This window comes from Mobula birostris, chromosome 6, assembly GCF_030028105.1.
Source record: "Mobula birostris isolate sMobBir1 chromosome 6, sMobBir1.hap1, whole genome shotgun sequence".
In the NCBI taxonomy this organism is placed as follows: domain Eukaryota; kingdom Metazoa; phylum Chordata; class Chondrichthyes; order Myliobatiformes; family Myliobatidae; genus Mobula; species Mobula birostris.
This window is the reverse complement of record NC_092375.1, coordinates 145,172,377-145,185,170: the sequence shown is the minus strand read 5'-3', so window position 1 is coordinate 145,185,170 and position 12,794 is coordinate 145,172,377. Positions and strand designations below refer to the sequence as shown.

General features: G+C 40.0%; 1 pseudogene; it reads right to left on the bottom strand.

The window, feature by feature from the left end:
• The window catches only part of LOC140198606 (parathyroid hormone 2 receptor-like), a 115,164-nt pseudogene that overhangs the window by 20,823 nt on the left and 81,547 nt on the right, over window positions 1-12,794 (bottom strand).

Sequence of the window (12,794 nt, the reverse complement as noted above, 5' to 3'; positions counted from 1 at the left end):
ATTCAAGTGGGAAAATATTATAGTGCTAGGGAGATTATCTTTAAGAGAGTCAAATACTGAATCTAAATGTTTGGAGTTCAGAAACAAATTATGAGGAGAAAACTAGGAAACATTTGCAGGGAAATTATTAAAAAGCATTAACACTGTAAAGGTAGTAAGAAGTTTTAAATGGAAATGTGATTGATTAAATGCTAAATGTTAAGGACAAAGAATGAACTGACCATATCAAATGTTACCTGTACTGCTTCTTTGCATCATATCGCCCAGCATTCGTCTCTCGGAGTTTAGTCGCCAGAACCCGAACAATATTGACAAAGAGAATGAAGTTTATCTGAAAAATATATGAGATGAATCATTGTTTATTGTGACAACATAACCACCGATCTATATACAAGATAGTTTCCTTTAAGCTGTGCGAGATCCTCTGCCCTCTCCAGTTTTAACCTCCTATGCACCTCCAGTTTTAATCTCTCTGAAGTTGCCAGCCATTCTGTATCTGAGGTTATGTGCTCTGGTATTTCCTCACTGTACTGCTTATTCTTTGTTGTTCTCTTCAAAAACTTTCTTTAAACTTTAGCCTGAAACTTTATCAAATCCCTGAATCGAATTTTGTATAACAACACATGTACCTTTGCTACATTTAAGATGTTTTGCAAATGCATAAAGTTTTGAAGAAACCTTCAGCTTTGGAAATTCAACCTGATTCACTTTGCAATCTAATTGCAGCCAAATTAGAGTGTATTGTTACAGAAAGCACTGTTCTGTTTCTCTTTGCTTAGTACATCTGTCAGCTAGAAGTTAATATGGCTAATCAGTGTCAAATTTGTGCAAATACTTACAACAAAGAAAGAGGCCATTCCATCCATCACATCAATGCCAACAAACTAATCAGTCACATTTCCAGTCCCTTTTCCCTGCAGCCCTGCAAGTTTATTCTCCCCGACATGCATATCATCTCCTCCTTGGCTTAGCCAGACCCTAACACTTAGAGTAGTTGTTTAACCCATCAGTATGTTTTAATGTAAAACACGAATATAGATTTTAAAATGTAAAAAAAATAATTTGTCTATGAAACTTTTGGATGTAATAATAAAGGTCGTAAAAGTATTCTTGCTTACTTTGGAACCGCAGAGACTGTTAAAGATGACTGCTTGCTATAGAGATCATAAATAGAAGAAATGCTAAACTCAGGTTTTAGAACAAATTTATGGAGATGGAAAATCCAATCTAATTGCTCATGGAATTACAATATGCTACAATCCTCTTCATGATCTCTTGCCCTAGCTCGATATTATGTTGATGTATTTTTTTGCAACAACCACACACATACAACAATTAGAAGCTTTTCTTATCAAAAATTATTTCAGTGCATTCCATCATTGTGTATAGGCTAATTCAACACAACAATAAGGAAGAAATAACAAAGAGATGTGTGTTAGATTAACAAGGCGTCATGAATGGGGATACCTGTATTTTTCTCTGAAAATTAGTTGGTTATTACAGTAAAATAAGGATATGAATTCAACGAAACAGGTCTTGCAAGAAATAATGTTCACAGTAATATAGGTCTAATTACATGCTTCTGTCCTAATGAGATAAGATATACAGGGGATTCCTGTTAATTGGTCCATCAGTTAATTGCTACCGCAGCATTAAAGCCAGGACCAACAGGCCACGGGACAGCTTCTTTCTACAAGCCATTAGACTTTTAAATTCACATGTCTGTACATTGCAACGGAGTCATAACGCAAAAATTTTTACTCCCTCACATTGTGGGATGGATGTAAGATTTAAATAAATTCTAAATTCTAATCGGTGCAGCCAATTATTTGGAACAGCACTTAAAGAACAAAAAGTAATCGAGGAAAATGGCTGGGATTCCCTTTGTTTATTTGGGACATTATGCCGCTTAATTGAGACAAGAGACTATTGGCGAATGGTTTGTAATTAGTATCAGTCTCATGCACTTATATGGCTGTTAGATGCAACCTCATACTTAGAGTGAACAGTTTTTAGATAGTGTTGTGTGTGTTTGTGTTCAAAAAGCAGTGATTTTTGAACACTGATAACTGGTAAGAAATAAGCATTAAGACAATTCAGATCTATTATGTTCATTGCAGTTTCAAGCATTCAGGCTTGGAAATGCCAGAAATGGCTGGGAGCGTTAATGAAACAATTTCACTGCTTCAAGTTCGGAACCATGAAGAATTCAAAAGTATTGACAATCATCATGAATTTTATAACAAAAATGAAGATTTGGAAGATGCAATCATGAAAAGCATTGTATGAAGGTGGTCCATTATCTGCACCAGGTCTGCACTGATTTTGTTCATCTACAGTCAATCAAAAGAACTCGGCAGCGTACATGAAATGAATTCCTCTGTCGATAATTATTAGGAATAATACACAGTTTTATAGTACTGTAGAGTTATCGGTAGTGTTCTGATTTGTTTTGTATTTCATTTAAATATATAAATTGTTACTCAGTTAAGCAGTAGTTTGTCTTTTTTATAATTTTAAAATTATTTCCATGAAACTTTGGCTAATTGGGGCAACTGCTTAATTGTGGCAAAAGCACTGGTATGTTCCAATTAACTGGAATCCTTTTATAGTGTAATATGTATTAACATGCTACAGTGAACAAAATATTTAATATTCTGTGCTGTATCTCTAAAAACAATAAATATTCTTTCTATTCAGAAATACTAACAATAAACAATCTTAACAATAAATGATTTTATACAACACATCACAATATAATGCTACACTAGAACAGATTGGTGGTATTTGTTTCCCGATCTATCATGCACAAACCTAAGTTCTCAGAGCAAGTTGTGTAAAGAGTGATTCAGTCTGAACCCTATATAGCGTTTCTTCATTACAGCGATGCTCGATTAATGCTAGTTTAAAAGCATTGAATAACTTTGGTTCACAAGTTGATAAGTGGTAAGAGAGTTATACGGCATACTTGCCTTTATTAGTTGAGGGATTTGAGTTAGAGTCAGGAAGTAATGTTGAAGCTTTAGAAAATTCCAGTAAAGCTGCAAATGAAGTTATTGCATTCAGCTCTGGTCACCCCATTATAGGAAGGATGTGGAGGTTTTGGAGACGGTGCAGAAGGGTTTTTACGGGATGCTGGCTGGACTAGAGCAGGGGTCCCCAACCTTCTTTGTACTGCGGACCGGTTTAATATTGACAATATTCTTGCGGAACGGCCGACCGGTGGGGGGGTGGGGGATGTTCAATTAGGGTTAAACTCACCTCAACATGTCTTTTACAGTTAGGGTTGCCAACTTTCTCACTCCCAAATAAGAGACAAAATTAGCATTCAAATCCCGGGACGCTTGTGTTTACCCCAGGTAAGACTACCATGACCATGAAGCCTTGCGCGGGCACCTGTGTGCGCATACGCGTACGTGGCGAATTTTTTCCCACAGATCGGGTTTTGGCTTAATCTTCCTGACTACACTGTACAAACATTATTTCTACTTTATATAGGCTGTGTATTTATCATATCATTCCTGCTTTCACTGTATGTTAGTGTTATTTTCAGTTTTATGTGTTATTTGGTATGATTTGGTAGGTTATTTTTTGGGTCTGGGAACACTCAAAAATTTTTCTCATATAAATTAATGGTAATTGCTTCTGCACTTTATGCCATTTCGGCTTGAAAGGTTTCATAGGAACACTGTACCTTAGCGGGGGAAATACGGGACAGGAGCGGTCCTGTATGGGACAAACCAATTTAGCCCAATATACGGGATGTCCCAAGAAATACGGGACAGATGGCAACCCTATGTTCAAGTTCAACAGTGCGTGACAGGGAATGAGGAAAGGTGCAGCTAACTCATATCGTTTCCTCGCGGCTTGGTAGCACATGCTTTGCGGCCCGGTACCGGTCCGCGGCCCAGTGGTTGGGGACCGCTGGATTAGAGGGCAGGTGCTATATGGAGAGACTGGACAAACAAGGACTGTTTTCCCTGGAATGGTGGAAGCTGAGGGGAGACATGATATTTTATAAAATTATGAGAGGCATAGATAGAGTATCTTTTTCCTAGGGTTGACCTGTCCCATTCTAGAGGATATGCATTTAAGGTGAGAGAGCGGAAGTTGAAAGGAGATGTGCAGGTCAAGTTTTTGACAGAATGGTGGGTGTTTGGAATGTGCTTCACGGGTGGAGGTGGAGGCAAATGTGATAGAGGAAAGGCATATGAATATGCAGAGAATGGAGGGATATGGACCATTTGCAAGCAGAAGATATGAGTCTATTTAGACATCATTAGCTTCATTAGTTCATCACAGGCAGAAGGGTCTGATTATGCTGCACTATTCTATGTTGTCAAAGTTGATCCAGCTAGCCCTAGTATCTGCTCACAGAATTATATGAAGAATGCCTACGGTCAAAGGGATTATAATGAGTAGCTTTGAATTACTTTTGTGCACTACTTTAAAAAAAGCCTATTTCACTAACTCTTCAAACTTTCAATGTGAGCTATTTTCATTTCTGTGACTGTATTTTCCATTCTTCTTTCCAGTCAGAACGATAACTGGAAGTTATAGCGTGCACTTACCACAATAGTTATAACAATTGGTGCTTGATAAATCCATTTAAAGTTCTCCACGTTTAAGTCCCAACATCTTTGTCACAAAAAGAAAGAAAGTTACAATACGACAAACTTTAAGCCTATTGTTAGTTATAACAGTAGTCTGACCTTGTTAATTCTCTAGCTTCTTAACTAGACTTTCACACACCAGAGCCATGCTTTTAGTTACAGTAAAACAGAAGAAAATATACACAAGATTGAGGAAATCAGCAAATCTCCTTTCAACTATTCCCAAATGATTTTAGTTTACAAATTATCCCACAACACCATCCACTTAGTTTTCTGTACAGAGAAATTGGATGTACAGATTTGTGGTTCTTTTTGGCTGCAATGTAAATTGACATTTATCAAACTGCAAGTACTTTTTTATTGCTCTCTGTGCTCCATTTTAGTTACTGGTCAGGTGGTACATTTCCCATGTACTGTGGGCATGCGTGTAACTGGTTTTGGAAAGTAATAACATTAGGTGAAAACAGAATACGGTAGAAATAACACCTTTGGAGAAAGAAACACCTCAACATAAATAAAATTATTTGCACCCAGTCTTCAGACAGGTTATGTTAAAGGCTTCCAGACTCAATATTGGTTCAAGCTCTTTAGATGATCAGTACTTTGATCACTTTAAATTCAGTTTTCCATCACAAACACCTTCATGTGTTAATTTAATCTAATGATTCAGCTGCAAACCAATCATTCGCTACCTTCTTTTACCTAGCACCATTACTCCTTTTCATTTGCCCATAACATTAACTCTGTTTCTCTTTCTTTAGATGCTGCTTGACCTGCTGAGTGTTAACATCAGTTTCGCTTTGCTTTTAGAGTTCAACGACAATCTGATGTCCAAGTTAAACAGCAATGTTTACAGTATATCCCATTAACAACTGTCTTCAAAAATTTCAGGTGATGGCTAAACACAATTGGACAGATTTCATGGCTGAAAGTGGTGCTTTCAGGATCAGAATATTTTGGAAGATATCACTAAATTATATATTAAAGAGTTGCAATATACTAATTAAGAAATATAAACTATTACATTAAGATATTGGTCAGGTTCTTGACCTCAAATTTTTTAGAATATTGACAGTTCCAAGATAACTGTTCTAACTGGTGTATTATACGTGTTTTCTAATATATAAATCTTAGCTGATTAACACTGGCATATAAGTATTTTTAAAATTATAAATCTTAGTGATTGTGATTCTACTCAAGAACACTGACCTTCGTATGCTCTTGAGAGTTTGAAGTTGTTGTAAAACCCTGAGAGTGAATCATGAATACCAATATTATAAATAATGAGGGATTTTACGGCCTACATTACAGGAATCAGGATTAGTAATATCATGCCTCATTGGATCAAACCAGAAACCTAGCAGATTTTCTTCAAGCATCAGCAAACAAAGGAAGGTGATATTCTTCCAATTTCTTACATAAATTAATTCTTATTCTATAAAAAGTGATATGTTTTCTCACCTTACATCAGCTACGATTGCTCTCACAATGGCCCAAGACACAACAAAAATGGATGGAACTCCTGGAATAGAAAATGTCAAGTTACTCATAAAGTTTATTTCATTGATTGATCAAGACACGAAATACAGAGAGATTTGTGTTTTTTTTTTGAAAGATGACACTATTATTAAGCATACATTATCAAAATAGAAAATTGAAAATACCTTTAAACAATATGACCAGGAACTGTTAATCATACCGCATGAAATTGCAAATTAGTTCTCAATTAAAACTCCTCATGGTCATTTACTGGATTTCAAGGTTACAGTTTTCATGGAGTAGATTTAGAGCAATCTTGAGTTTTAGTTTCAGCTGTGATCTATACAGATAGATAAGCTGGTATACAATTATAGTCTCTCTGAATAGACACTGAACTTTGGTTTACAATCTGCCCCATCCCTGCTCCTCCCACCAATCTACTAAGAAACAAGAACATATCTCCAAAAAAAATTATGTTCATCTTTGTTTCACCACCCAAAAGAGGTGACGCTGCCAAGAACTCTAAGGGAACATTCACTGTATTTGGTGTTAGATTGGACATATTCCAAAACTAGACTGAAGACATAAAACAGGCGTAACATAAATCTGAAATCACAAACATGTTATTTGTCCAGTTGGAAATATGCCTGTATTTACTCACTACATAAATTCCTCTTACTTCATGACATCTCACCTGGTCAACGTTTCTGTCCAATACCTACACTTATCCAGGTTTCCTTTGTGTATAACAAAGATTTTCACTAACATGAAAAAGTCTGCTGATGTTGTAAATCCAAAGCAATACACACAAAATTCTGGAGGAACTTCAGCAGGTTATGCAGCGTCTCTGGAAATGAATAAAAACAGTTGATGGTTTTTGCCGAGTCACTTCCTCAGGACTGGAAAGGAAGGGGGAAGATGCCAGAATAAAAAGTTGGAGGTAGGGGAAGGAGGCTAGCTGGAAGGTGATAGGTGAAGCTAAGTAGGTGAGAAAGATAAAGACTAGAGAGGAAGGAATCTGAACAGAGAAGAGTGTGGACCGTATGAGAAAGAGAAGGAGGAGCGGACCCAGGGGAAAGTGATAGACAGGTGAGAAGAGGTAAAGGGCCAGTGTGGGGAATACAGGAATGGCTACAATAAGTAGCCATGAGCACACACGTGGGCTCTGGATATGCCTGCCTCTTTGTTGGCTATGTAGAGCAGCCCATGTTCCAAGCCTTCCCTGGCAATAGTCTCCAACTCTTCCTCTGCTACATCGATGACTGCATTGGTGCTGCTTCATGCACCCACGTTGAGCTCGTCCAGTTCATCAATCTCGCCTCTAGTTTCCACCTTGCCCTTGAATTCACTTGGCCAATTTCCGACACCTCTCTCCCCTTTCTCAATCTCTCTGTCTCCATCTCTAGAGACAAACTGTCTACCAACACCTTTTATAAATCTACCGATTTCCACGGTTATCTTGACTACACCTCTTCCCACCCTATCTCCCGTAAAAAGTTAACAAATTTCGTGACACATGCCGGTGATAATAAACCTGATTCTGATTCTGAAATGCTACTCCCTTTTCTCATTTCCTTTGCCTCTGCTACATCTGTTTCCAGGATGCAGCTTTCCTTTCCAGAACACCTGAGATGTCCTCCTTCTTCAAAGTCCTCCCTCCACATTCCCTCCATTTCCCAAACATCTGCACTCACCCTACCCTCCTGCCACCTTAACAGTGACAGAGTTCCTCTTGTCCTTACCTACCACCCCATGAGCCTCCACATCTTGCGCCATCTCGAAAGTGATCCATCACTAAACACATCTTTACCTCCACCCACTCTGCTTTCCGCAAGGATCATTCCCTTGTCCATTTGCCCCTCCCCACTAATCTCCCTCCCAGCAAGCCGCCTAGGTGCTATACCTGCCCAATCGCCTCCTCCCTCATTTTCATTCAGGGCCCCAAACAGACCATCCTCGCTAAGCAACACTTCACCTGCGAATCTGTTGTGTCCGGTGCTCCCGATGGAGCCTCCTCTACATTGGTGAAGCCCGTTGTAAACTGGGGGACTGCTTTGTTGAGCGCCTCCGCTCCATCTGCCATCTGATTTACATTCCCATTCTGTCTGACATGTAGGTCCATGGTCTTTTCTTGTGCCAAAATGACGCCATCATCTTATATCCTGTCTGGGTAGCATCCAACCTGATGGCATGAATATTGATTTCTTCTTCCGATTAAAAAAAAATCCCTCTCCTCTTCCTCTATTCCCCATTCTGGCCTTCTACTTTTGCTCAATTGCCTATCAATTCCCCCAGGTCCCCTCCTCCTTTCCTTTCTCCTATGGTCCCCTCTCCCCTCCTATCAGATTCCTTCATCTCCAGCCCTTTCACGTCCACCTTGCTTCACCCATCACCTTCCAGCTAGCCTCCTTCTCCTCACCCCCACCTTTTTTTCTGATGTCTTCCCCCTTCTTTTCCAGTCCTGAGGAAAGATCCCAGCCTGAAACATCGAATAATTATTCATTTCCATAGATGCTGCCTGACCTGCTGAGTTCCTCCAGCATTTTGTGTGTGTTGCCAAAGACTTTCATTTTAATCGCCTCAACTGATTGCAAGTCACACACTGCACTCACTCTCTTTAGTTTCTCCTGCATTTCTTACTGAATCCATTGGTGGCTTTGTTACAGGTACTGTAGGTCTTGGCAAGAAATTAACAGAGTAGAAAGAAATTTCATGCTTTGTGCTATTTTCCAAAAGAATTAGTGCACTGATGTGGACACCATGCTGAATGTACAATTGGTGGCCAATTTATTAAACATATACTACTCGTTAATGTAAGTATCTAATCAGCCGACTCAATGCATAAAAGCATGCAGACATGGTTAAAGGGTTCAGTTAATTGTTCAGACCAAACATCAGAATGGGGAAGAAATGTGATTTAAGTGACTTTGACCATGGAATGATTGTTGGTGCCAGACATAATAGTTTGAGTATCTGAGAAATGACTGACCTCCTAGGTTTTGCACACATAACAGTCTGTAGAATTTACAGAGAATGGCACGGCAGTTCTGTGGGTGAAAGTGCCTTGGTAATGAGAGAGGTCAGAGGAGAATGGCCAGACTGGTTCAAGCTGACAGGAAGGGTGACAGTAACTCAAATAACCACGCGTTACAACGGTGGTGTGCTGAAGAGCATCTCAGAATGCACATGTCAAACCTTGGATATGCTACAGCAGCAGAAGGCCACGATCATACACACAATGGCCACTTTTTTAGGTACATGAGGTACCTAATAAACTGGCCACTTAGTATACATTCTCTCTGGTAAGTATTTAGTTCAGCTGGGCCAATTAGCTCTTCTTAAGACACTGTAAAAGTATCAGATAGATGATATTTTCATCACTCTCCAACCCTGTTTTTGAAAGTCTGTTATTTAATCTTTTTAAGGAAATGTAAGCACTTACCCCATCCAATGAAGGTGAAACCCCACAGGTATTTTCTGTCAGACAAAAAGGCCATCAGTATGAGGCAATGCAAGTATAGACCCTCTGCTAGTATCCAGAAGTAGTTCGTAGATAAGAAGTAGATAAACAACACAACAACAATCTTGCACCTCACCTGTCAGATAAACAAAGGTAGGATCAGAGAGAGAGAAAAAACATCTCTGCAAAGCCTCTTCATTACTCATTGAGTTCTCAGAAGACTTGACAACTAAAAATGGAAAAGAAGTTATCAAAGTTTCTGGTACATTTTAAAATAACAGATTGGGCAAGGCTATAGGAAAATACTGGGGCATTAACATGATTTAATAAATCATTCTCATTGTGGGTGCCACTGAAAAACTGGGATTTATACTTCTGCCCTTTGACCTAGAAGGAGATCTAGGTGACCTCTTGTGGAGCTATTTTATTCCATGTACTATTTTTTAACAACATATTGATATCATCAAGTCGTTCTTTTAAGGTATTTGATAACAGATTGGAGTCTCATATTTGGACAGACTTGAAGGAGAACTAGTTTCCATTTCTCAAAACTGTTGACAAATGTTTATCACTTAAATATAAAACTCTTTTAGTATTCCATACTACGTTGTCCATGGACTTGCTGATTTCTAAAACAACACATCTGTAGACATAATTATTGGCCTCATATTTTGCAGGTACTATTGTGTCTGTGCACAACTACATATCAATTAAATAAAGGCATGTATGTGGGAAATAGCTTTAACTGGTGTATTCACATTGGAGAGAGGGGGGGAGAAAGAATGAGGGAAAGAGAGGGAGAAAGGGGGGGAGAGAGGGGGGAGAGAAGGGGAGAGAGAGAGAAGGGGGTAGACAGAGGGGGGAGAGAGGGGGAGAGAGAGAGAAGGGGGTAGACAGAGGGGGGAGAGTGGGGAAAGAGAGGGGGAGAGAGAGGGGGAGGGAGGGGGAGAGTGGGAGGGGGAGAGGAGGGTGAGAGAGGGAGGGAGGGAGGGGGGGAGGGAGTGGGGGTGGGGGGAGAGTGGGAGGGGGAAGAGGAGGGCTGAGAGCGGAAGAGTGGGGAGGGGGAGAGTGGGACAGAGTGGGAGGGGGAGGGAAAGGCAGAAGGAGAGGAAGCGGGAGTGATCCACATGCGCAGACAACATATCAATACATAGTGCTAAGGGGGGGGTGTCATTGCTCAAAAAGAAATAGATCCATACATTACAGGTACTATAGCAATAAACCTTTTAAAAATATGTTTCAAATGAAAATCATACCCACAAAGTAAAAGTTTTTGATTGGATCAGACAACAATGATCTCTGAAGTTAACTGTTCTGATCACTATCCAACTGCAAGTTCTAGCTAATGGAAAAACAATTTGCTTCCATTTTTTTTCAATTTTCTCAGTGTTGTTCCAACGGGGTTCCAGATAGCTGAGAACAGTTTTATCAGACAATGTGAATAAAGTTAATTTCACACATTTCACAGGACAAATATCAACAGGAGGAACCAGTTTAATGGCTACATATGAATCCCTTTGAATCCAAATTTCAAGAGATTAAGGGAGCTAGGGCTTTACTCTTTGGAGAGAAGGAGGATGAGACGAGACATTATAGAGGTGTACAAGATAATAAGAGGAATAGATAGAGTGGATAGCCAGCGCCTCTCCCCCAGGGCACCACTGCTCAGTTAAAGAGGACATGGCTTTAAGGTAAGGGGTGGGAAGTTCAAGGGGGATATTAGAGGAAGGTTTTTTACTCAGAGAGTGGTTGGTGTGTGGAATGCACTGCCTGAGTCAATGGTGGAGGCAGATACACTAGTGAAATTTAAGAGACTACTAGACAGGTATATAGAGGAATTTAAGGTGGGAGTTATATGGGAGGCAGGGTTTAAGGGTTGGCACAATATTGTGGGCTGAAGAGCCTGTACTGTGCTGTACTATTCTATATTCTATGTTCATTGTCTTGACTTGAAAATGCATCAATCTGTGGTCAAATTTCTGGAATCAGGCTAAAATAAACACACTGCACTGGTTCAGAACTGGCATTGACTTGTAGCATCTCAGATACAAAGGGGTGTATGCACTAAATTTGACCTTGCTATCATTGCACAAATCCCAGACGTTTGCCTTGAAATTAAATTCAGTAAAGACATGTCAGAATCCAATAGAATCCAATCTCTGTTTATGAAAAACAGAGAATTTGCTTGAATCTTAAAGACAGAGATTTTTATTGCAGATATTCCATGAACAAACCTTTAACTCATGGAGAATCCCAAACCTGTGGCTTTCATTGATGTCTGCAGGCTGCACTTGTGGAAGGAGATGCTCACAGTACCTGTATACCAACTAACTTAAAAGATCCTTCCCGTGTAGATCCCAGGCTGGCTTTGAGAACCTCAACCCATTCTATAACTGCTAGAAGCTGCCCTAACTGAGCCACAAGCTTGTATCCCTTCCCTGATTAAGCACTCTCACCACAATCCTTTTACATACTGTGTTATGCTGTGAACCCCCAGCTTTACTCCACTGCCACCTCACCACCCTTACCAGCACAGTCTTCCCATCCTCTGCACTTATGAAGCAGATAACTTAAGGCATTTCTCTGTGTGAGGCCATTTCAGGAGTGAAAAAATCCCTTCAATCCCTTCGTCTTCTGCACTGCTGACCTTCCAAATGATTGTCCCATAAACAAAATGTCTGTTGAGCCCCCCCCTACTTAATGTGTTAAATTCTACTATGATATCTTACCACTCTGATAGTAATATTTTACTGATATCGAAGAGTGATAAAGGAGGAGGAATTCTGCAGATGAAAATGACGGATTAATTAGACTGCTTTTAGTTGGAACAATCAAGAGATCTCACTGCTTCACCCTGTGTACTTTGGCAGCGAGGCTCAGTCTAACCTTCCAATCCAAAGGTAACACTCCTGACTAGACTGAACTTGGGAGGAGAAGATGGCGGCGCGACGCAGCACGCGCAGCTCTCTGGTGAAATGATATCGTATTTGTAAGTAGGATGCCGTGCACAATTCTGATTTGATGGAGACAGACGTGAGAAGCACAGAGGAACATCTGGAGAAATTTCTGAAATGCCCAGTTCGCTGCCGCTGCTACTGTGAGATCAAGAATCTCCGGAGGGAAGGCCCCAAAATGCCTGGCTTTGTCTGCTGCTGGCGACCGAGTCTGGGGTCGAAGCGTTCGGCAGAGATGGTGCTCGGTACTCGGTGTCGGAGGGCTGATCGGAGCTCGAAGTTTTCGGA